Below are 26,402 nucleotides of genomic sequence, written 5' to 3'. Positions count from 1 at the left end.
TGTGGAGTGACTTCTTTACACAGAGTACGCTGTGAAAAGGGATAATGACTTCTTTACACAGAGTACGCTGTGAAAAGGGATAATGGGGAAGAGGAGCTTTCCAATGGAGAAACCTGACACACCATACCTCAGTCTGGTGGTCAAGATTAATATTGCTATTGGAGTTCCCTTTGTGGCACAGTGGAAGTGAATCTAACTAGTAACCATGAGGTAGTGGGTTCTATCCCCGGCCTTAATAAATGGGTTAAGGATCTGGCATTGCTTTGAGCTGTGGTGTAGGTAACAGATGTGGCTCGGATCTGGCATTGCTGTGGCTGTGGTGTAGGCCAGCGGCTACAACTCCGATTCAACCCCTAGCCTGGGAACCTCCATATGCCATGGGTGTGGCCCTAAAATTTAAAAAAAAAAAGATGAATATCACTAGAGAACTAGTGATAAATCATATTGATAATATGTACCCTTGATAAATACCATGAATAATGTCATTTTGCCTCTGTCATCTTCCTACTAAAAACTCACAACCAATGGCTAATCATGAGAAAAAAACAGAATACTCCCAGTTGAGAGGCATCCTACAGGATAACTCACCTGTACTGTTCAAAACTGTCAAGGTATCAAAAACAAGATGAGAAATAGTCGTGGCCAAGAGAAGCTTAAGGAACATGACATTTGAATGTAATGTGTCATCCCGAATGGGATCTAGAACAGAAAAAATGACATTAGGTAATAACTAAGGAATCTGAGTGAAGTAGGGATATTAGTTAATAATGCATCAATGTTTGTTCATTAATCTAACAATGTTCCATACTAGTATAAGATAGCCTAAAAAAATTAGGTAAAGTTCTCCTTTACTGTCAAGTTTTGTGTTAAACCTGAAAACTTTTTTTTTTTGGGCCGTACCTGCAGCATGTGGAAGTTCCTGGGCCAGGGATCAAACCCACACCGCAACAGAGACATGAACTGCTGCAGTGACAACATAGGATCCTTTAACTCACCGTGCCATAAGGGAACTCCTGAAACTTATTTGTAGCTGGTTTATTCAGAATCTTAAAGGAGGATTGACACCTTTTAAGCAGGCAAAGAAGGGACTTCCTATTTGATTTTTATTTGTTGCTTTAGCAAAGCTTTAAATTATTCAAAAGACTCACATGCTTGCTGACAGTGACTTTTTTTTCAATGGTGCAGCAGTTAAACAAGATAGATATTGCCCTGAAGGTTTTATTTTAATAATAATGTCACTTTTATTGGTATGTTGCCTGTGATATCCAAAGTGCTTTCCATTCATTCTTTCATTTAATTACAAAAAGAATATTTCAAAAAGTCAGCAATATTCAAAACTATTTCCATTTACATAGTGTATTTCATATCATCCCTGTTTACAGAAATGCTCTTTTTAATGCTGATGCTGTACTGTGCCTCTCATGTCCTTCCTCCATTATACAGCTATGCTATTCCCACACAATGACAGTATCTGGTGCTGAAAACTCACAGGGAAATATAGTCTAGGGACAAATATTATGCACCCTCATGGGGGCAGTTTGCATCCATATAGAGATCCATTTAGGATTAAAAACTCCAAGCCCATTTCCCTGTGAGGAAAATTCTGAAGTCATATCCCAATTCCAGTTATTTCTGTAGGATTATGACTCTTCTTTGTAAACTGCACCTTAGTTCAACATTTCTGTTTTTCCATTTCTGTGTCCCTTAAACCCTGACATAAGTAGTGAAGAGCTCTCCAAATAATCTCAAGCACTCTTGTTTCGTAGTCTGATATCTGGGAAAATTCTCCCCCAAAGCAGAGATCGAGGCAGCACACATTGTTAGATTAATGAACAGGTAAGTGGCTCAAGGTAATAAATAAACCACTGAAGGGTGGAAAATTGCAGATGGTCGGTCAGGGACCTGAAAGCAAATGTTTGGATGTCATGAGTCCTAGATGTGCAGAAGAATCTGTTGGACGGCTCTTTGTGAATCAGAACATATTGTTAATGAACCCAACTGCATCCATGAGGATGCAGGTTCGATCCTTGGCCTTTCTCAGTGGGATCCTTGGCCTCGTCCTCATGGATACGAGTCAGGTTCCTTAACAGCTGCACCATGATGGGAATTCCTTTTCTTCTCTTCCACAAATTTCAAAAAAGTAGCAATTTTTTTAATTTTCATTTAGTTTTGACCAGGTAATGACATTATTTAAACTGCACTTTTTTTCTATCTTTGTCCTTTTCTTATTTAAAATAATATCAAACTAAAGTATTATTTTTTTATTCAGTTCTCATACATTGTAAAGGTAAATATACACATACACATATTCACAGAATTTCAACTCATAGGTGTTAATCCAGGTCACATTAATCAAAGGTATAAGACAACATGCTGTTCAAAACAACAGGTTTTGTAATTGCTAGAAATAATAAATATATATCAATGGTAAAATTATAATTAAATTGAAATATATCTATAGACTTTATTTATACACCATAATGAAGAAAAGCAAGGAACAGATGCATCTATTAGAATGGAAATACTATAATGTTGGGGAAGAAATCAAGTCATAGAAGTTGTTTCAAACATAGAGCCAAAAAATGGAAAAAAAAAACCTAAGAAAACAAGCAAAAACTACAAAGAAAAATAAGAGAGTAATTATCAATACATGGAGTAGAAGTTGATCACATCTGAGAAAAAAGGAGTTGTGATTTGAAAGGGAGATGCAGTAGATTTAAAATATCTTGGTTTTATTTTATAAAATGAAACCATATTTACTAAAATATTTATCACTTTAAATTGCATATACACTTATATATCCTCTTAATATATGACAATAAACATAAAGTAACAGAATTTCATTGGAGAAACTGACACCTTGTAATTTTTTTTTATTTAATAAATAGGTTTTGCCGTTGTTTTTTGTTTTTGCTTTTTTGGGCCGCACCCATGGCCTATGGAGGTTCTCAGGCTAGGGGTTGCATCAGTGCTGTAGCTGCCGGCCTATACCATAGCCATAGCAATGCAGGATCTGACCCATGACTGCAAATTACACCATGGCTCATGACAATGCCAGATCCTTAACCCACTGAGTGAGGCCAGGGATTGAACCTGCATCCTCATGGATGCTAGTCAGATTTGTTAACCACTGAGCCACAACGGGAACTCCTCATTTATGTAATAAATACTTGTTGACTGTTACCAGGTGGCAGGCACCATACTGAGTGCTGGGATAATAATAGTTAATAAGGGGAGCAGAATATTTCTTTTAAAGAAAGCCCATTGTTTAAAATTTTTTAATTATATTGGAGTATATTTGACTCACAATGTTGTGTTAGCTTCAAGTGTACAGCAAAGTGAATCATTTCTACATATATATATGTATTCTTTTTCATATTCTTTTCCCATATAGTCGATCACAGATTATTGAGTAGATATCATTGTGGTATAGAGTAGGTCCTTGTTAACTTATTAATTCTGTACATAATAGTTTGTCTATGTCAATTAAAGCATCCTAATTTAACCCTCCTCTCCACATTGCCCCTTTGGTACCCCTAAGTTTGGTTTTGAAATATTTGAGTTTGTTTCTGTTTTGTTAATAAATTCATTTCTATCATTTTTATTAGATTCCACATATTATTGATCTCATGATATTTGTCTTTATCTGACTTACTTCACTAGGTATGATCATCTCTAGGTCCATCCATGTTGCTAAAAATGGATTATTTCATTCTTTCCACGGCTGAGTAATATTTCACTGTTATGTATATGTGATATACATATCACATCTTCTTTATCCATTCCTCTGTTGCTGGGCACTTAGGTTGTGTACATGTCTTGACTTTTGTAAATAGTGCTGTGGTGAATATTCAGGTGCATGTACCTTTTCAAATGATGGTTTTCTCCAGATATATGCCCAGGAGTAGAATAGTTGGTCATATAGCAGTTCTTTTTATTTTTCTTCATTTTTTAAATTTTATTGTAATTGATTTACAATGTTGTGATCAGTTTGCTGTGCCACAATGTGATTTAGTTATAAACGTACACACATCCATTCTCTTTCAGATTATTTGCTCATACAGATTATCATAGAATATTGGGTATAGCTCTCTGGGCTATACAGCAAGTTCTCATTGGCCAATCATTCCATATACCTCAGTGTGCCTATGCCAGTCCCAAACCCCCAGTCCATCCCTCCCTTCCCCACACCTGTTCCCTTTGGTAACTATAAGTTTTTCAAAGTCTGTGAGTCCGTTTCTGTTCTGCAAATAAGTTCATTTATATCCTTATTTTAGATCCCACATATAAGTGATGGCACATGAAGTTTGTCTTTCACTAACTTCACTTAATGTGACAATCTTAGGACCATCCATGTTGCCACAAATGGGATTATTTAATTCTCTTTTATTGCCAATTAATACTCCATTGTATATATGTACCATATCTTTACATATTCCTCTGTCTATGGACATTTATGTTGCTTTCATGTCTTGGATATCCTAGATAGTGGTTCACGGATCTTTTTGAATTATGGTTTTCTTCAGTGGTGGGAATGATGGATCATATGATAGCTCTATTTTTTTTTAATTTTTGAGGAGCTTCCATACTGTTTTCCACAGTGATTGCACCAATTTACAATACTACCACCAGTGTAAGAGGGTTTCCTTTCCTCCACAACCTTTTCAGAATTTATTGTTTGTAGATTTTTTGATAACGGCCATACAGGCTGGTGTAATGTGTTACCTCATAGCAGTTTTGATTGCACTTACTTAATAATTAGTGATGTTGAGCATCTTTTCATGTGCTTTTTAATCACTATATATTTTCTCTGGAGACATGTCTATTTAGATATTCTGACATTTTTGATTAGGTTATATGTTTTTCTTTTTCTTTTTTTTTTTAGGGCTGGACCCATGGTATATGGAAATTCCCAGGCCAGTGGTCAAATCAGAGCTGCAGCTGCCAGCCTACACCACAGCCACAGAAATGCCATTTCTGAGCTTCATCTTCAACCTACATCACAGCTTTTGGCAACACTGGATCCTTTAACTCACTGCTAGAGGCCAAGAATCAAACCCATACCCTCATGGATGCTAGTCAGGTTTGTTACCACTGAGCCACAGTAGGAACTCCCTATGTTTCTTTGTTTAATAAAGCTTCATGAGATGTTGTATTGTTGGTTACTTCATTTGCAAATATTTTCTCTCTATGTATATTTTCTTTCTTTTTTTAAGGTTTCCTTTGCTATACAGACCTTTTTTAAGTTTAATGAGATCCCAATTGTTTATTTTTATTACTCTAGGAGGTGGGTCTGAAAAGATATTGATGTGATTTATATAAAAGAGTGTTCTGCTTATATTTTCTTCTGAGTTTTATAGTATTTGGCCTTACATTTGGGTCCTTAATCTATTTTGAGTTTATTGTAGTGTATGGTGTTAGAGAATGTCCTAAATTCATTGTTTTACATGTAGCTGTTCAGTTTTCTCAGCACCACTTATTGAAGAGACTCTTTTCTCCATTGTATATTTACTCCTTTGTCATAGATTAATTGACTGTAGGTGTGTGGGTTTATCTCTAGGCTTTCTATACTGTTCCACTGATCTTTATTTCTGTTTTTGTTCCAGTATCATACTGTTTTGATGACTGTAACTTTGTGGTACAGTCTGAGGTCAGAGAGCCTAATTTCTCCAGTTCCAATTTTCTTGCTCATGATTTCTTTGGCTATTTGGGGTCTTTTGTGTTTCCATACAAATTTTAAAATTATTTCCTCTAGTTCTGTGAAAAATTCCATTGGAAATTTAAGAAGGATTACATTGAATCTGTAGATGCCTTGGGTGATACAGTCATTTTGCCAATATTATTCTTCCAATTTAAGACCTTGATATATCTTTCCACCTGTTTGTGTCATCTTTGATTCCCTTATTCAGTGTCTTAGTGTTTTCAAAGTATAGGTTTTTTGCCTCTTTATGTAGGTTTATCCCTACATATTTTATGGTCTTTGATGCATTGTTAAATGGAATTATTTCTTTAATTTCTCTTTCTGATCTTTCATTGTTAGTGTATAGGAATGCAAGAGATTTCTGCATATTAAATTTTTATCATGCAGCTTTACTGAATTCATTGATGAACCATAGTGCTTTTCTGGTAGCACTTTTTAAGATTTTCTATTTGTAGTATCATGTCATCTATAAGTAGAGATAGTTTTACTTCTTTGCCAACTTGGATTCCTTTTTTTTTTTTTTATCTCTTATTGCCATGGGTAGGACTTCCAAAAACTATGTTGGTTGAATAAAAGTTCCAATAGTGGACATCTTTATCTTGTTCCTGATGTTACTGGAAATATTTTTTAGCTTTTCTTCATTGAGAATGATATTAGCAGTGGGTTTGTCCTATATAGCCTTTATGTTGAGGTAGTCTTCCTTTATGCCCACTTTCTGGAAAGTTTTTTTTTTTTATAATAAATGGGTTTAATTTTGTCAAAATCTTTTTCTGCATCTATCAAGATGGCCATATGGTTTTATTCCTCAGTTTGTCAATGTGGTGTATCACACTGATAGATTTATGGATATTGAAGAGCCCTTGAATCCTTGGGATAAATCACACTTGATCTTGGTATGATCCTTTTCATATATTGTTGGATTTGCTTTGCTAGTATTATGTTGTGGACTTTTGCATCTATGTTCATAAAATATATTGGCCTTAAATTTTCTTTTTTTGTGTGTGGTATCTTTGTCTGATTTTGGTGTCAGGGTGATGGTGGCCTCATAGAATGAGCTTGGGAGTGTTCAGTTGCTTCCTTTGCAAGTTTTTGGAAGAGTTTCAGAAGGATACATGTTAACACTTTTCTAACTGTTAGATTTCACCTGTGAAGCCATCTGGTCTGGATTTTTGCTTCTTGGAAGTTTTTATATTACTGTTGCAATTTCAATACTTGTGATTAGTCTATTCATATTTTTTATTTCTTCCTGGTTCAGTCTTGGAAGGTTGTATGTACTTAAAGAAAACTCATTTTAATCAGAGCAGGAGTCATGTCACAAGTTAATAAAACCACACTATTATGATGATGCTGCTGGATGCTAAGTGGTATAGAGACAGGCAGGTTGGACAGTAAATATGGGGTAATTATTTCAGCTATGGTAGCAGAGAGCCTCTCTTACCAGAGATCTTAAGAATGCCAGTGAGCTAGCCCTACGAAATGATGTGGTAAAATTTCCAGGCAACTAGCATATGTGAAGTGGTCTCCTTATCGTTTAGAGTGGAGTATCAGTGAATGATTTGAAAAGTTGATGTCATGAAATGTCAGTGAAGTATATTAAGAATTATGTTGTTACTCAATCAGAAAAGTGAATAGTGATATAAGGAATTTTAGGGAATGTGATTAGATTTTGATCTGGGCATAGGATCTTCATGGAGGCAGTGATGATGGACTTTTATTTGAAATATCTATAAATGTTTAGATTTTTGTTCTGTTTTATTATTCATAAAATTAATAAATATAAAAATGCAAAATATTCGATGATATTTAAATGAAAGTGCAGTATACCAGTTAACATGCATAATGTTATATTTTGAACATGTGAATAGCTTGTCAATAGCAGACATTCAAAAAGTCCAGAAAACTTAAATGGAGAAATGCTATTGCCTAAATCCTGTTGAGTTCCCTAGACTGGTTTCAACTGGGATTTGTCAAACTTTTCACTAATATCTCTGATGTTCATTATGACCAATGTTTTGATGTTCCCTTAGTGTCTGGAAAATAAAAATCACAATTAGCAAACAAATTAATCAGTATTGAATTAGGCATAAATTTTGAACTAATTTATTCATAAAAATGTCTACAAATAGAATAACACATTGCCCATTAAGTATAATACATGGTTAAGAAGGTCATTGCTTTAAAGATCTGAGAAAGTATTTAGTGTAATACAAATGGATTTTTAAATTTTGCAAATGGATGTCATATTTTAAATGTTACAATTAATGTAACATTACATTTAAATTATGTGACATATAACATGGTAAGTTTTGTAACATATTACCTAATGTATAATACTACAATTTAACTTTCCTTTTGAATATAAGCAACCAGTTTTTCTATTTTTTTCTATAATTTTAGATTTGACAATTGAAGCTTGGTTCTCAAAGTCACATGCTTCTTTCTCTCTTTGTATACCTTACAAAGATTTAAATTAGTAAATAGTGCTCCCAACAAGTTTTGAGAGGTTAATTTGAACTAATAGTCCCTCGGCTATTACCTCTGTAGTTTAAGTGATTTCTGAGTACACGGGCACCTTATCAGACATATGTAAACATAATTGCCAAAAAAAAAAACCCTTAAAAGTGTATTTACACTATTGAAAATATTAATTCAATGAGGAATTTAGAAACAGCATGCTCAAATACTATACAAACGCTACTGAGCCTATGTTTATATTGCAATGATTGCCAATCTATACGGATAATACGAAAGCTTTACATTGTCTCAGCACAAATTACTAGATGCATACAAAAAGCTTTATTTTTTTCTTCTCCCTCTCCCTCTCCTCTATTATCCATCTCTTCTAGCTCCTCTTCCTCATCCCCCATCTTCTGTTGCCACCATCCTGCCCTCCTCAATTTGGCAGGTGTGGAACAACCTGCTTATGAATGGTAAGACAATGATATTAAGGAAGTTAAAAAAAAAGTTGCTTTGATGTATGCAGTGTGAAACATGTTACAATCTTCTGAGAAAACTGCCTTTAAATATCAAAACTCTAGTATGTATATCAATTTTATTCTCTTCAGTGGGGGATATTAGATTTAAAAAAAAAATTCTGGAATTTATGTTGTGACTTTTGTAGGGAATCTGATGTCTTGTTCAGCTAAATGTGATTAAACTTTTTAAAAGAAATCATAAAGAGTAAAAAACTTTTTGAAAAATTAAAAATCTAAAATGCAATCTTTTAGTATGAGACAGGGCTAAAGAGCATATTCATGTATTTAATAGTTTTCATTCCTCTAGCCATGCCTGCCCCAGAGATTACTGTTCTTCCCTCTCTTGAGGTTTCTGAAAAAACATTTGAGCCAAAAAAGTTGATCATATTAATTTAAAAACTAGCATGGAATAGTACTTCTCTGAGTCAAAGTATAAATTGCTCCTGCTTTCTAATTCCTTGGAACCCCAAGTGTGACTTTGAGTCTAAGTAATTGGGATAATTATCTCAATTCCTTATTTCCCATGGTTATGAAAATTCAACCTGAGAGTTTTATATGAACAAGAATATGCAATTGAGCTGTTAAGTGAATGTAAGCTCAGGACATTTAAAACTTTTAATAGAATTATTTGGTGTATGCACTTAATACCAAAAGACCCTTCCATCCATTTATATAAATGCAACTACTAATCACTTATATTAGAATGAGCTGATATGTCAATAGCATCATCTTTAAACTCTTGGGGCTTCCGTCTTCTATATGAGGTACTTAATTTCATGCTCTAATAAAATTACTGATTTATATTCTCTACTAACTAATCCTTCTAGCTTTGTCCAATAATAATTAAATTGCCTGTGTTTTCCAAAAGACACTTTTAAACTGTTACTGGAAAGAGAAAAGCATTGTTTGTATAAATGTAAATTTGCTTTGGTGTTTATTAATATAACTAACTTCCTCACTGAATTGAAATATATCAGTGTGTAATGTAAGGATATAGGGGCTTAGAAATATTTCAGAGTTAGCTTATATTGTATACTTTTATAATGATTTGAGTGCATAATTTAAATTAACCAAGTTAGAGCTTCCATTATTTTCTTAGGCAAAACAAATCATGCTATTTACCACTGATGATATATTTATGCAATTTTGCATAACTCTAACTACACAAAACTACTTAACTAATTCATACCTTCAATTTTACCTTTTGTTAATTATAAGCCCCATAGTAATATTGTAGTTATTATTTAGTTCTTTTATGCCTTTCATTTTTGAGTTTATAGACTGCTAGCTCCATTATAAGCTTTTAATAAGACCAATGTGCAGTTTTAAGAACTTAATTTCAAATATGTATTGGATGATATAACAAAGAAGAGGGAGTGAATTGCTTTTCTAGAATGTAATTTGTTAAAAAGTTTTAGCTATATTGTGTGCCTTACTTCTACTTAGAACTTTAATAAATGAGATTGAGTTATGGTGGAAACCAGTAATGTTTGTGTTTGGGAAAAATACTATTTCATATACATACTTTTGGAATAATTCAAACATAATTTTGTGTGTGTGTTTTTTCTATGGTGCACTGTTCCAAAAGCATGGGCGCCTTATATTTTTTAATCTTTATGAAGACATTGAGTTGTACTACATTTCCTGCTTTTTATTTGGACTATCTGTGGAAGTTGCTTGTGATTTAGCTTAATTTTTTTTTTCTTCTACAATGTATGCTCTTTTTCCTAATTTCTAGTGATCTTAACTGTCAGTTCATAAGTAAGACACTAAATGAGACTAAACTGCACTTTTACTTTCAGCGTGAGGTTTATTAAAGAGGTCTTTAGTCTAAGGGTGATATTACTGGGTTTTCCCTTTGCAAACAATTAAATATCATTACTCAAATGTTTTTCTTGGTTTTCTTATTTTCCTTATTAGAGAAACCCACCATTATTCTTTTTTATTAAATTTTATTGGAGTATAGTTCACTTTCATTGCTGTGTTAGTTTCAGGTGTACAACAAAGTGAAACTAGTTATACATGTACATAGGTCCATTCCTTTTCAGATTCTTTTCATAAATAGGTTATTACGAGTATTCAGTGTATTAATAGGAGGTGGAAGCATGAGTGTCAGAATGCCAGGTGGATGGCAAGAGAATAGGGCTGGGAGAATGATGATATCACTCAATTAATACATTTTCATTTAATCTTACTCTTTTCTATATGATACTCCCTCCACAGTTGTGCCTGATTTTCCTAAGGTTGTATTTTTTTAATGGATAATTTTCTAGAATTCTATCTCTATCTTCCAAACCTTCCTCCTCTTTTGAACCCTACAGCATCTATAAGGAGTACCTTGCTTTATGAAAACTTGACCCTACCATTAGTTCTGTTGGGTATTCAGAGGACATCTGAGATTCCTATTGATTTTTCTCTTTGTGTTCTCAGTCTCAATCAGTTATCACTGATCTATTTGCTTTTCAAGTTTCATGAAAAATATCATTCATTTCCTTGTGATTTATGCTTCACCTTTTTCCATATATTTTTATTGTCTTTTTTTTTGAAATTGAAAAGGTATTAAGGAAAATAATGTGTTAAAGTCACTATCTTTAACCAAAATACTTTATTTTAAGCTACTAAAAAAACCCCAGGAAATTATTTCAGCAAAACATTTTAGAAGATAAGACAGTAAATGTATTTCCTCAATTAAGAAGGCTTTAATGTATCCTTTTGGAAAAGACAACACAAAGAATTGTATATTCTAATTTGATCAAATTATGTCATTTGGAAAGAAACTAACATCTTGTCCTTTTCAAGCAACTTTGATCATTGGCACTAATATGGTCCTTAAACTCCTAGTTTCTAAGAACATAAAGAATTGTGACATGATTCCTCACTTTAAGAAGTATAAAGGAAGAAGTATGAAGTCTCCAGAATTATTATGGTCTTAATTTTTGGAAATGCTGAAAAGCCATCTAGAATGTTCTCTAAATTTTCTGTTTAGTGCTGATATTTGATTGCAAGTTCAGTTACACTTAAATGTTCTAAGTGAACTTTTCAACATTGATTTTATTGTGAAATTAAGTATGTATATACATATATATGTACATATATATGTATAAACACACACACGTATATATATGTATAGAATTTGATGGATATTTTCCCTGGCTCTAGAAATTTCTTAAGCTTTTTGGGGATGGAAGCGGGGGGTTGTACATACTCTGATGTTTATTAGATGAAATGGAGCTGAACAAAATATTAGATGTTGCAGATATTGGTCCTTTCAGGGTTCACGTCCAGGTCTCTATTATCTCAGCATTCTCAGGAATACCTTTAGGAGTTGCGTATGTTAGTTGAATACTAAATGGATCTCCTAAACATAAGGAAAATACTACTTGATATTATTAGGTCATTTAAAATTTTTCAGGATTTCTCGTTGTAGCTCAGTGGGTTAAAAACCCAATGTTGTTTCTGTGAGAATGTGGGTTCCATCCCTGGTCTCCCTCAGTGGGTTAAGGATCAGGTCTTGCCACAAGCTGAAGTATGGGTTGCGGATGCAGCTCGGATCTGGTGTTGCTGTGGCTGTGGTATAGGCCAGAAGCTGCAGCTCCAATTCCAAACCCAGCCTGGAAACTCCCATATGCTGCAGATGTGGACATTAATTATTTTTAATGAGATCCTAGCTATCTTGTTCTATAATAAATTAAAATGTCCTTTATTTTTCTGTTTTGCTTTTTTTTAATAACTGTTTTCTAAGATTTTCTGTATATCATGTGTTATCTTAACAATTGCATTTGGTTGAAGCTTTTGCAAATTTTTAATAAGAAATTTACATTTTGTAGGGTTATTTTCAGATTCATCAGTCTTAGGAAATTATTAGATGTTTCAGAAATAATCCTCATAAAACAAATGGCATGGCATGAAAAATATATTGAACAAAAAATATAATAAATTAGATCTGCAAATGAAATGTTAATATTCCCAGAAAACCAAAGATGTTTATGTAGCTATTCTCTTTTAGGCTCTTCTTTTAGAGTGATTTCATGATTCAATCACTTATGTAAAATCATCCTGTTCTCTGTTCTTCCTCTGCTTATATTTTCCTTTTGAAAGTTATCAAAGTAGACTATTACCTGATGCCATAACATGCCCAGGTGACTTTAATGAATGATATTGCAATATTGTCTCCTGTGGTGAAATGCGACTCATCCATTAAATTAAGAACTAAGAATAAGAGGCTTCCTCTAGGTGATGCAGAATAGGTCACTTCACATGACAATGAGACTGAAATGGAGTGTTAAGCAATATTTGTTTTAGAGAGCAGATAGCTCTGACTTCTGTTATCAACAAAGAATACTTTTTAATTTCTTTAATTTTTGTTATAATTAACACTCAATATTAGTTTCAAGTGTACAACATAGTGATTTGATATTTTTATACATCACGAACTGATCATCTCAATAAGACCTTTATCAACCATCACTATACAAAGTTGTTACAAAATTATTAACTGTATTCTCTACGTATCTATTACATCTCTGTGACTATTTTGTAGCTAAAATATGTACCTCTTAATCTCTCTTGTAAAATGATGCAGTAACAATAGAAAACAGTATGGAGGTTCACCAAAAACTAAAAATAGAACTTCCTATATAATCCAGCAGTTCCACTTCTGGGTATTTATCTGAACAAAATAAAAACACTAATTCAAAAATTTCTGTACCCCCTTATTCACTGTACTGCTACTTACAACATCCAAGATATGGAAGCAACCTAAGTGTCAACATCAAATTTTAAAACCTAAATGTCATTTGGTCATCATCTTTACCAACATGCTTACTTTGGAACTATGAAAAAAAAAATGAAGACATAATCTTGACCAAGACCACAGAACTTTTCATTAACATGTGACTCATCCATTAAATTAAGAACTAAGAATAAGAGACTTCCTTATTATGAATCCAGAAACTCTGATATACCAATTGCTTGCTCATATATATTTTTTAGTGATTAAAGGTAATATTTATATTATACAAATATAGACCCTAAGAAGACACTTTCATATATAGCTATTATGCCATTGACAAATTGAAAAGGTCTTTAAATAGACATATTTTTAAATCCATTAAATAGAAGGAACAGTAAATTACTTAGAGGTAATTCAGGCCTTTTTATATAATTAGCTTTTAAAATATATTTATATCATTAAAACATGTTTTAAATATATGTTATGTAGAACTTTGCCAGAAGTATCAAAGGACAACTAAATTTTTTAAATTTTTATTATTATAGCAGTATTTTTATATATTGGCACTTTGAAAAATCACTAAGGATTTAAAATTATAGAAACCAAAACCTACTTATTCATTTTCTTTCATATTTTCTCTTCATATGTAAAATATATTCTCCCAGGATGTACTTCCCATTAGTACTCAGGAACTGGAGTCTCTGAGAGTGTATGTATGTGTGCATGTGTGTGTGTGTATTATATATATATAATATACACATATATATATTTACTTATATTTTAGTTTTTTTCTCTTTAATTATTTAGATATCCACTTCTTGACACAAGTTACTCCAATTGTTTAAGGGAGCCCTTTTTCTTTCCAACTTAGGCAATTTTGGGATCCAGACTCATGCTCCCTTCCTTTTTTCCTTCACTTATTAATCCTTCCTGCACAGCCAAATGCCTTTTGTAAAGTGAACTGCAGCTTGACTCTAGAGTTATGATGTAGCACAGTCTTTTCTGGAGCTAAAGGCCTCCAGCTTTAATTTACACTCAAATTTATTTTGCCTACATAATAGTAAGAGAAGATTCTCCATGGATGTATATGTGTCTTCCCTTGAAATTATACAGATAAAAATAGCATTTAGAGCATTTGTGATCTCTAGATTGGGCAAATACATTATGGAAATAGTCTAGCGAAAAGTTTCTTATTAGCTGGGGATTTAGTTCCACCCTGAAACAGAAATTTTAACAAAACAATTAATTTATCCCTTGGAGTAGATTCTTGAATAACTGAATCAAAGATGAATTAATCTTCTTGCATTCAAAATGAAAAGGATTGAAGGGATAGAAAAAGGAGACATAAAGAAAAAGAGGAAAAGATGCAGAAAGCATAATTCTCAGATAGTTTTACAAAAAAAAAAAGACAGAGAGAAAATTGTGGGCAAGACTCCATAGTTCTTATTTCTCTATTCTTTTTGAGAGGAGAGTTTTGTTCTGGACTACCTTTTCAAGGCTGTTTGCATAGCAAAATCCTGTGGAAAATAGAAATTCTCTCCCCAGAACAGAGCACTGATTTTTTTTTTTTTTTTTGCTGTCCAAGATAAGAAAGCTGATATTTTCCTCTTTTGTAAAGCTTTGCGGATTTTCTCACAGCTCCTTTATAGTAACTGGCATTTCTTAAGCTTGGACTTTCTTGGTGGAGCCCCAAGGCCACTGGATGTTCAGAATTCATCTGGGCCAAGGTCTGTATCACTCTAGTGCAACTTGTGGGGCAACTGGAATTGACACAAATGTGATGTTCATAATTCCTACTCTGCCGTAACTGATTTTTTTTTTCTCTGAACCAATAAACTCTTGTATTCTTCTGCCATCTATGGAACTGTGGCAAACTAGATTGCTAGTTTGCAAGTAGGTCAAAATCACAGACACTTCAAAATTCTTAAGACATTTTTCTCTCTGAAAATCTTTTAATTTCTGTGATGAATTAGAGTTTTTATCTGAATTAATGTGTTTAGGTAATATATGTTAAAAATAAAATATTTGGGGGTTCCTTTTGTGACTCAGCAGGTTAACAACCTGACATAGTGTCTATGAGGACAGGGGTTTGATCCCTGGCCTTGCTCAGTGGGTTAAGGATCCAGTATTGCCAAAGGCTGAGGTAGGTCACAGATGTGGCTTGGATCAATCCTGCATCTCTTTGGCTGTGGCATAGGCCAACAGCTATAGTTCTGATTCAGTCCCTAGCCTGAGAACTTCCATAGGCCTCAAGTGTGACCATAAAATTAAAAAATAATGATAATAATTTATGTTTTGATCTGCATAATCTAAATGGATTAATGTTTCACTCCACATTACCAGTGTAAGTTTGGCATTGATCTGATTTATAAGAAAAAGTTGCAATTTTGTTAACATTCTAGTCAAATATACAATACGCTTTTTAAGAGAATTTTGATTTATTGTAAGGTAATTACGTTAGAAGATACTTATAGAAACAATTCTAAAATATAGTGAATATACTGCAAGAATATATACCCACAAACTCAGTTTATTTATATAAAATTATGCAGGCTACATAACCTCAATTTTTAAAATAATTGAATTAGAGAGAATGCTTTTTATTACAGAATAGAAAATACCAAAGTTTAACATTAAAATAAATACAAATGTGGAGTTCCTGTCATAGTGCAGCAGAAACAAATCCAACTAGGAACCATGAGGTTGAGGGTTCGATCCCTGCCCTTGCTTAGTGGTTGTGGCATAGGCCAGCAGCAACAGCTCCAATTAGACCCCTAGCCTGGGAACCTGCATATGCTACAGGTGTGGCCCTAAAAAGACAAAATACAAAATACATACATACATACATACAAATATAAGTTTATCTATATTGAAGCCAAACTGTTCCAAGTAAAAATATTTTGCAATATATTATGTGACATAAAAATATATAGGATCTAATGTACCTAATTTTTTTTTATAATTATGTTACATCATTCATGAATCAGCAGTTTACAAAATTGATTGTATATGTTATATAATTATGGACATTTCAAGTTTTATAGTCTTATATCTATCTGAATGTTTGCTGTGTTGCACAAAAGAAAATACATTCTTTCTGATAATATCCCAGCTGTATTCTTGGGAAAACTTGTATGACCTAGAAAGATCTTAGAATTTTTGTTTCAGTGAGTAATTGAGCAGCCAGAACTTGTAATAGGTAATTTTTATTCAATAATTTTGGTAACAATTATTTCATTATTACAATAAAATTCAAATTACAAAGACAAAACTGAAAAAATTAAAACATCACTTTCTTTTTCTCCATTCAAATGTAAAAACATCTCCAATACACTTGGACCTGACCTTACCTATTTTAATTGCAGCCTATTTTACAATTTCAAAAAAAAAAACCTGTAAGAATGCCTGGGTCAATGATGGAGATGTGAATTCCTCTGACTTTTCTGACTGGTAAGATGTAGTTTCCTTTTGTTAGGTTTTACAACCAGTAGCAGTTTGAAATATATAATTTGTGATATCTAATCAATCATTCATATTCAATTATTTTAAAAATCATGCTGTAGAATAAAGGTCTGTAACATGCATAAACGTGGAAAGTATTCAGTTGCTTTTCACACCACCCCAACTGTTAGGCCAGGAAATCATGACTTCTTTGAAGAGTCCAAATTAACTTGGAACAAAGATTAAAAAAATCTTTTGAGGAGTCCAGACAATGGGAAACAACCAGCAGTTTCTTTCATATCTGGCCTTTAACCTAGCAAATGGGCCTGGGGCTTGGTTTAATAAGCCAGAGGCAATTCATCATTTCTCACTTCTCTGCTTTTATACTTCTCATCCTCCATCTTCCTCTGTGCTACTGCAATATTGTACAGCTATTATTTCATTTCTCATGATGTATTATAACTTATTTGCTTACTTGTTTATCTTCTTAACTAAATTATAAATTATATAAGGTAAGATTAGTCCTAATTACTCCTAGTATACTAATTTGTCCTAGTAAATTATATCTGGGCCGTAATTGAAAGAGTGAGGGGCCCTGGAGCTACTCAACCCATTTGAACTGGCCTAAGAAAATTGTATTTGAAAGAAACCAGGCAGTGGTGGCAAGTTCACTGGGCCTCTTGGATGTAATTAGAGAAAGAAATTTTGGAATTGTGAGCAAAGACATAGAGCCCACCCTCCCAAGCTCAGGGCTAAGAACAGTCATTCCAGTTGAGGTAGCTCAAGATAAACCTGTTAGCAGGGTTTTTAACACATCTCCAGATCCACAATTTTTGGAAAGTTAGAATATAAAGTTAGAAGTTCTGTTTTTCAAAATAACTGCTCCTAATCTCTCCTGTGAAGATGAATATCAATACTGATTTTAATTTTTGTGTACTATACATCAATATCCTCCACTGAAATGCAAAGAAACTAGTAGATACATTGAAATGTTGACACTAAAATTACTTTCTTCCTGTAATGGAAATATAAAAAGCTCACACTAAAGAGTAAAGTAGAAAATTGTCATCTAAATGTCAATGAAAGTGTAATTGGGCTTTATTAATTTGCTAGCACTGCTGTAATAAAGCATTACACTCTGGGTGGCTTAAACAACTGACATTTATTTTTCAGAGTTCTAGAGGGAGATCTATGTCCAAGATCAAGGTGTCTGCAGGATTTCATTGTTCTGAAGGCCTTGAAGGAAGGACCTTTTCCTGGCCTCTCTCCTTAGTTTGTATATATGCCTTCACAGCATCTTCCCTCAGAATATCTTTCCAAATATACTCCTTTATAATGACACCAGCCTTATGAGATTAGGACTTACCCTAAAGACTTAATTTTAATTATCTCTATAAAGACTGTACCTCCCAAAACAATCACATCTGGTGACCTACAACAAGTAGACTGACCATTACTTCCCCAATAATATACAGGTTTTTTAAGGATCAACAAAGAATTGTAATTTGAGGTCTGCAACAAGGGCAAGTCATGTGCACATCCCCCCACAGCCAAGGAGAAGAAGAAAACTCTTTTAAAGAGTGAAACAGGAAGTCTATAGTCAACAAAGAGTTCATTGGAGGAATTGAGAGTTTAAGATATCATGGCTTTTCATTGAGTTGTGACAGTTTCTCACTGCCTGAGCTCTTGTCAGGTAAGAAAAGGAGGTCTTTTTCTTTCTTGGGTTCTGCTAACATTCTAGGTCATAAGAGTCCCCCCATTTGTTATCCTGACTCTATTTTAATTGAAGTTTCTGTTTATAAATTTTTACACATCTGAGTTACTGCTGGTGGGGAGAGCTAGGACTTCAATATATAAGAATTTTTTTGAGGAACATATATTGCCTTATAATGGCTAAAATTATCCCAAAATTGCTGAAGATTTTCTCTTCTCTGACAACACAGCCTCAATTTTACTAGCCGAATGCTAAAAAAAAAAAAAAAAAAAGTGTCCCTTTCCCTACAGATTTCACAGCTATACAAAAATACTTTAGAATTTTTTTCAATAGCTGTATTAGAAATGCAAAAGCTTATAGCTGTCACCTTATAACATTACACTTTTATTTATTCATGTGGAACACCATATGCAACATTTTAGAAATACACTCACTTTGGGTGGTAAATATTCACAGTAAAGCTGCCAGTTCTGTTGTCTAAAGAGAAAGTCTATGCCGCTCATCTTCATTCTTGAGGATATTTTATTTTGCATATTAGCAACTAATAATTTGACAAGTACTGACAACTGCTTTTTGCAAAAAAACCTATGCTAGGTAATATAAATGCTACTAAAATCTTACATCAACATCTGGCTAGAAGAATGTGATATAAGTGTCTAGACACATCACTTTATGATTGTACTTGTATTTTACCTTTATTTGCTAGCAGCATTAAAATGGAATGATTATATGTTTATTTTTCCACCTGGCTAAAATGTACTTATATGGCCTCAAATATTAATTATCTGTGTCTAAACAAATGCAATTATTTCACTAATAAAGTAAGCTGCTAAATAAGCCAGACATTCATATAAACTACAAAACTGCTCAAAGCTTTCAACATGATGAGGAACCATGGCCTTAGGAAATGAGACTGAGTTCTTACTATGTGTGAGGCAAGTTTGAAACCCTTGAAGTATATATTTTCTGTTAACATTTGCCATTTTTGTGACTATCTTATCAAGAAGGCCTTTTATTATTATCTCCACTTTACATATGAGAAAACTAAGGCACAGAGAGAGTAAGTAATCTATCCAACATCATTGTAGTGATTATAAAATAGTGTAAGCAAAATTCAAACAGTGTGACTCCAGAATTAAGACTTTTAGCCACTGGGCATGCCCCCATCTATCAGAACCAATGACAAGATGCTGAGATTTAAGCTCACTGACCTTTGATCATGAGACTGGAATTCTCACACTAGCACTGTCATTCCTTATTTGTATAACATTTCTGAGTCTCCACAGTCTTAACCACGCTCTCTATATCTACCCAAAACAGATTCTCTTCTGTATAATGTTGCCAGTATTCCTTAATATTCATTCTAGATGCATCCCTTCAAATATATTATAGCTCCCCATAAATGGTAATGTGTCTCACACATTGTGGTTGGATAAAAAGTGATAATCAATTTAAAAAGCTTACTGTGGTTGCAATCACAGAGTAACCACCCTATAAACCTTAGCTATTATTATTACTAATGTCTTTATCAATATTGATACCATCCTATTATGACTATTTTACTAGCAGTACTGATGGCATTTCTAATAAAATTAAACTCTGAGACGTAAATAATAAACTTAAATATTTCTAATGCAAAACTGTGGTATAAAGTTTGATAGAAATCATATATTTTATACATATATCCATAATACTCCAAAAATAAAATACCTTCAATTCAAACTTTCAAAGGAAATACTGTAGTTTAGAGACAAAGGAAGTTTTCTTGGCATTGTCTCCCACCTCCAGCAAAGTTCCCTATGTTGATTTTTTGGGGGTGAGAGGTTCTTTCTAGACTAAGAAAGATTAAGAATGCTATTTTGGCTGGATCCTCAATATATTAGATATAAATACATTTATTTTACTGATAAATACAGTCTTTTTTTACTGATTCAAGAACAAAAATATTGTAGGTTTCAAACATTTTGTCAATTTTAGGAAATCCTCAGGAACTATTATATTTGTACTTTTAAAAATGTTATTTTTTTCACAGCATATAACTTAGTTTATGATGATAGTGAGGAATTCTTGACATTTATTCTTCATTTTTTAGTTTTAAAAATATGTAAAATTATCTACAGCTAATAATAGAAAAAGAGCTAATTATAAATAACTCTGATTATTAAGAAAATTCATACAAAAATATGACATATAAAATTAAGTATCAAATATGTTTCCCTGTATCAGGGATAGACTCTGCAATGGAAGAAATGTAAACAAAAAGAGTAGATTTTTTTTGCAAATAAGTTCATTGTATCCTTTTCTTAGATTCCACATATAAGGGATAGCATATGCTGCTTGTGTCTCACTGTCTATCTTCACAATCAACTTATTTACACAACAGAAACTAACTCACAGACTTTGAAAAACCTAAGGCTACCAAAGCGGCCAGGTTGGGCAGGGGGTGAACTGGGGTTTCGTAAGGAAATGTTATAAAACTGGGTTGTGATGATGGTTGTATGACTTTAAATATAATAAAATTTATTGAGTTAAAAAAATAAATTTTATGTCGCAGTTACTAATTACAAAATTTGTTTAATTGTAAAATTACTTGGAAATTTCCACTCTATGTTCTAAACAACTATGATTATAATCAATAATAAAACTGATGATGAAAATAGTCTATTAATATCTTAACATATGAATATCTTAACATATGAATATCTTATTTCTGAAAAAGTTTATACATTAATCTATGTAACTTTATTTAGATTATCCTGCTACATTACTGAGAAACATCAAAAATGCATGAGTTTAAATTGTTTTTTAGAACTGTTTCCTTTTAGTGCATGTATTTCTCAATATTTTACTTGCATAATATCCCTAAATTTAAATGCTATATCTGAAAAATTTGATAATTAAGTTATCTTAAAATAAATAGATATCTAATATTATGAATATATACATATTATTTTATTGACTACATCAGTGGTGTTGGAATCCCAAATAAGCAAGATAATTTAAAGTAATTTTTCAGTGGCTCACTATCACAGAGTAATAGTAAACAAATTTTAAGGAATAATTTTATTTCCTATAATTTCTTTAAAAAAATATTGTCTGTGTTACCAGTTGACAAAAGAGACCCCTGTGATGACATACTTATGAATTATTCTAGAACGCCTTGTTAGTACCAAATAAAATGTGCTTTCCCTTGCTCTGTGTGTCTATGAGCAAACCATCTGCATAGTAAATGTGAAATTAAGAATGGGATCCATATCATTAGTGTTAGTTCTGCAACATTAAAACGTAGAGTCCAAATAATTTCATTTGCGGATCAAATATTCTCATAAAATATGTAGAGGATCAAGAAAAAGAAATATTGAAACTTACATGTACTTATAAAATTCATGTGCAAATCATATCCTAATATAGGCCTACACAGTAAATAGTGAGAGGTTCTCCTTTAGTTTGTACTAAATATGAAACTCCAAAGTGAAGAAAGGAAGTTAAAGAATGACTCAATTGATTAAACCATCATTCCTGACTTTAAGGCAACATTTCCCTTTCCTTGAGACACCTCTTATCTGCTGACACGTTGGCATCTTGACAAATTTGAGGTCTTGACCAAGTCTGTCAATTAACACATGTTTTTCAAGGCAGTGGCCTAAACAAGTGCTATTTGTGATGAAAACCAAATATCCTTAATTTCTAATTCCACATGGGCTATTACTTGTGGAAAATATAATAATAACAATTAACTAGAAAAATAAAAACATCATGTATAATGCAGATACATTAAAAATTATTGGATTCTATAGCCATAAAATTACTACATCCTATTGCTAAAAATGTTCTAAATATTTACCTAGTATCCCTAGTCTCTGTCCTTATTCTGTCACAGATTGATAATGGATGGAGAACGGACTCAGTCAACCAACCATACTAGGATTGGCACAGAACTAGACCAGGAAGTGAGGAATTGCATGTGAATAGAGAATCTAACAGAATGTTATATTCACAGAACAGACACTTTCATTATTAATCATGGCACTTTGCTTTTTAGTTCTATTTTGAAGTCTCTATAAACCTAACAGTCTAGGGAAAGACATTTATTAACCAGTCAAATGTTACCCTGCTCTCTTTCCAGTTCCCCTTCTTATTGTCAACTTGGTAACCAAAGACATGCATGTGTGTGACTGTGGGCCAGATACATGACGAATGGCATGTAGGCAGAATCTCTGGTGTGATGAAGTTGCATGTTGTCTTACAAGATGCAGACACAACTTGATCTCATTAACTCTACTATTTATCCAGTCAAATTGAAAATACATTAGGCAAGGAGTTCCCACTGTGGCTCAGGAGTAATAAAATCACTATGATTCATGAGAACACAGGTTCAGTTCCTGGCCTTTCTCATTGGGTTAAGGATCAGGTGATGCTGTGAGCTGTGATGTAGGTCACAGAGTCAGCTTGGATCCCACCTTGCTATGGCTGTGGAATATGCTGGCATCTGTAGCTCCAATTTGACCACTACCCTGGGAACTTCCATATCCCATGAGGGCAGCCCTATAAAAAAAAAAAGAAAAGAAAAGAAAATACATTAGTCAAAACACATTCGTAGAAAACCTGGGGTGGTACTATGCAACAAGTTCATACTTGGCAATTTACGTTTTCTAGAAAAGTGGTAACTTCATCTCATTCTATTAGATGCAAGCTGTATCTACATTTTCATTGTAAATGAATTTCCTTAGGTTTGGTCCCTAAATTGTCACCAAAATTGCAGCTTTGTAAATGTTTTAGAAAATTCATGTCTGTAGTCTGATAAAAAATAACTTTAATTATAGGGTATGCGCTTTTTTTAAATGTAGCCCCTTCTATCTTATGGCTAAGCAATATCTGCATAAGGACATAACACAGGACAAAAGAGATGAAATACAGGCCCCATGGGACTTGCATTCTGATGGAGTTAACTCCTATTAATTTTAAGTACAGTAACCTGAGTTGGATGTATGTGGATAGGGACAGATTTGGGAAAGGTCAAACATTTCAAGACACCAAGTGAAATATCCACTGCGAGGGATTTTACTGAGAAGTTATCCTTTACTGCTTTGATTTAAGCACTTGTTATTTCAATGACATTTTTTTTCCTAATTAATAGAATGAGCAACAAATTATGAAATTAGACAGATCACTGTATTCCTCTCCATTACTGATGACACTTATTTTAAATCATTTAAAATATTCTCTGTTCTAGAAATTGTCCTTGGAAAAATGTGAAAAGATGCAAATATTCATAAATTTGTATAGTTTACACATATTATTGGGGATTAAATACATGAATAGTGTTTTTGGCCCAGAAGAAATGCCAGAAAGAATAGTAATAAGAACATTAGCAGTAGTTAACTTGTTCTCTTTGATTTATGGATATTCACTTTTATTTTTAAATTTTGTATTGTTTGATTTTTTTTTCCATTGAACAGCTATATAATTTTTAAATCAGGAGAGATAAATCTATTTTAATATTTAAATACATGAATATGTTCCTATCATGTTGAGTAATTTAGATATATTAATGTCAATAATGATTTCACTGGGGTACAATGGTGAAGAGAATACTGTTACTCCTGCTCCATTATGTCTTAGGCAATTACTGATGACCTCCACTGGTAGATAGCTGTGCTATCCAATACTGTGGGCACTAGACATATGTAGCTAGTGAACAACTGAAATGTTGCTAGCCAGAATTAAAATATACCTAATTAAATATAAAATATACACTTGATTTGGAAGACCTAGCATGAAGGAAAGAATATAAAGTATTATAATAATTTTATATTGATTTCATGTTGAGATGATAACATTTTGGATATATTGGTTAAATAAAATATACTATTTAAATTAATTTCAGCTGCTTATTTTTACATTTTTAGTGATGCCCCGGGACATTTAAACTTGCAAATGTTGTTTTCATTATATTTTATTGAACAGCACTATTTGGTGTGTATAAATCTCCCATTCTCAGTGTCCTACTCCTTCCATTGCAATGCTGTTGAAACTTGACATTGATTCGGTGTTGCTCGTCATTCATTCTCCTTTCCTGGTAGTGCAGAAGTGTTCTATATGTTAAGCCTAGCCTAACTTGGCACAACCTTACTCTGCTCCCTGTCATTACTTGTCTGCATATCGAGAGGAAGGAGGTTGGTGGCAAGACGGTTTTAAATCTATTGAACAGATCAACACGTTAGTGGTTTTGCCAATAATCTTTAGCTTTTTAAGGCTATTATCTGGTTATTTCACATAAAAATACATTGAAAAACATTATCTCAGACCTCCTGATATGCAGAATATTTGGACAACATTGTTCTCTTTTATAGTCATTTTGATCTAAGTACTTGGTCAGATAGCATGATATCAAAACAGGGCAAAAAAATGTCTCTATATGTTTGGTTTTGGTGGGGAAAAAATCCTAATTGACTTTTCAAGTTTTGATTGATCTCTGGAAAATAAGGAGTTTTGTATCAGTGCTGCGAGCATCTTCCTTTTCTTCTTATGATATGACAGAAAATCTACTATACTGTATTTTAATTTTCAAAATTGTCATGCTAAATCTATTTTCAGTTCATGTACTTCGGAACCTCTGGTCTTAAGTTCCTTGAAAATAATTATTACATAAATATAGGTATTTTGGTTTCCTCTATTTTCAATGGTACTTAACAATTTTTAAAGCAAGAGATTCATCCGGATATTGGAGTTACAACATTACAGAATGCCTTACATTGAGAAATTATAAATTGTGCCAACTGTGGGAAGTTTGGTATCAGCATTTGTTTATAACTGCTTTAAGTAATTTATACAGAACCTCAGGTAAATATATAAACTAATTTGAATCATCTTATATATGGATTTTTTTCTATTTTAGGGTTTATGTCATGGATTACATTACATAATATTAATGAGTGAATATTGTTAATAAACAGTTTAGCACAATATAAAAAATAGATAAGTTGGAAATAGTGTTCACTAAATTATAGAATTTTCTTCTTGATTATTTTGTTTGTTGCCGGGGCCAGCTCAGCAGGATGGGGCTGAAGGACGGGTGCTGTGGAACTTAAGGAAAAATAGTTAACATAAAACAAGACACAGAGACATTTATCTTAAGTAAAAGTGGGAGCCGGGGGACTCAAGGTCTCCGGGACCAAGAGCGCCGCCTCCAGAAACCACACTGCTTTTATTGTGCTCTTTAGATGAGATCAAGTGAGGAGTGGCTATGGGTGGATGATACAGGGTTTGTTTACTATTATATAAGTTCTTTTACTATTTAGAAAGCCACTTAGGTGGTAAAGGGTTAAGCTCTTACTCTGACCTCTAGGCACATAACAGTTCTTAAGCTTAAGTCATTTACCAGCACTGTGACTGTTTCTCCAAGAAGGAAGATGGGATAAAATAAGACAAGAAGATGGGATAAAGTAAAGAAGGACAAGATGGAGTTTTCAAGGAAACATGTCTTGCAACAGTTTGTACCAATATATAGAAAGGTATAGGAATAAAAATATGGTATAGGAATAAAAAATAAAAAAAACATATTTCCTCATTGTTAATTATAAAGTTTAATATATTTTTTAAAATTTATGTATGTGCATACCTAAATTCTACAACTCCAAACAATTTTAAGAAATTAATCTGTTTTCTTATGGTTGTGTGAAAATAATATCTTAAGATTAGTAATGTGCTGAGGACATATCCAAGAGTTGCTAGAGTATATCTTTTCTTCTTTCTAGCAAAATAATTTGTTTTATAGAATGAAGCTTCTGTCTTATTCACTGTCTTATAGCAGAAGTGTAAGTTTATGTCGTTAATTGT

The sequence above is a fragment of the Phacochoerus africanus genome, chromosome 1 (assembly GCF_016906955.1).
Source record: "Phacochoerus africanus isolate WHEZ1 chromosome 1, ROS_Pafr_v1, whole genome shotgun sequence".
In the NCBI taxonomy this organism is placed as follows: Eukaryota; Metazoa; Chordata; class Mammalia; order Artiodactyla; family Suidae; genus Phacochoerus; species Phacochoerus africanus.
This window is presented reverse-complemented; position numbering follows the sequence as displayed.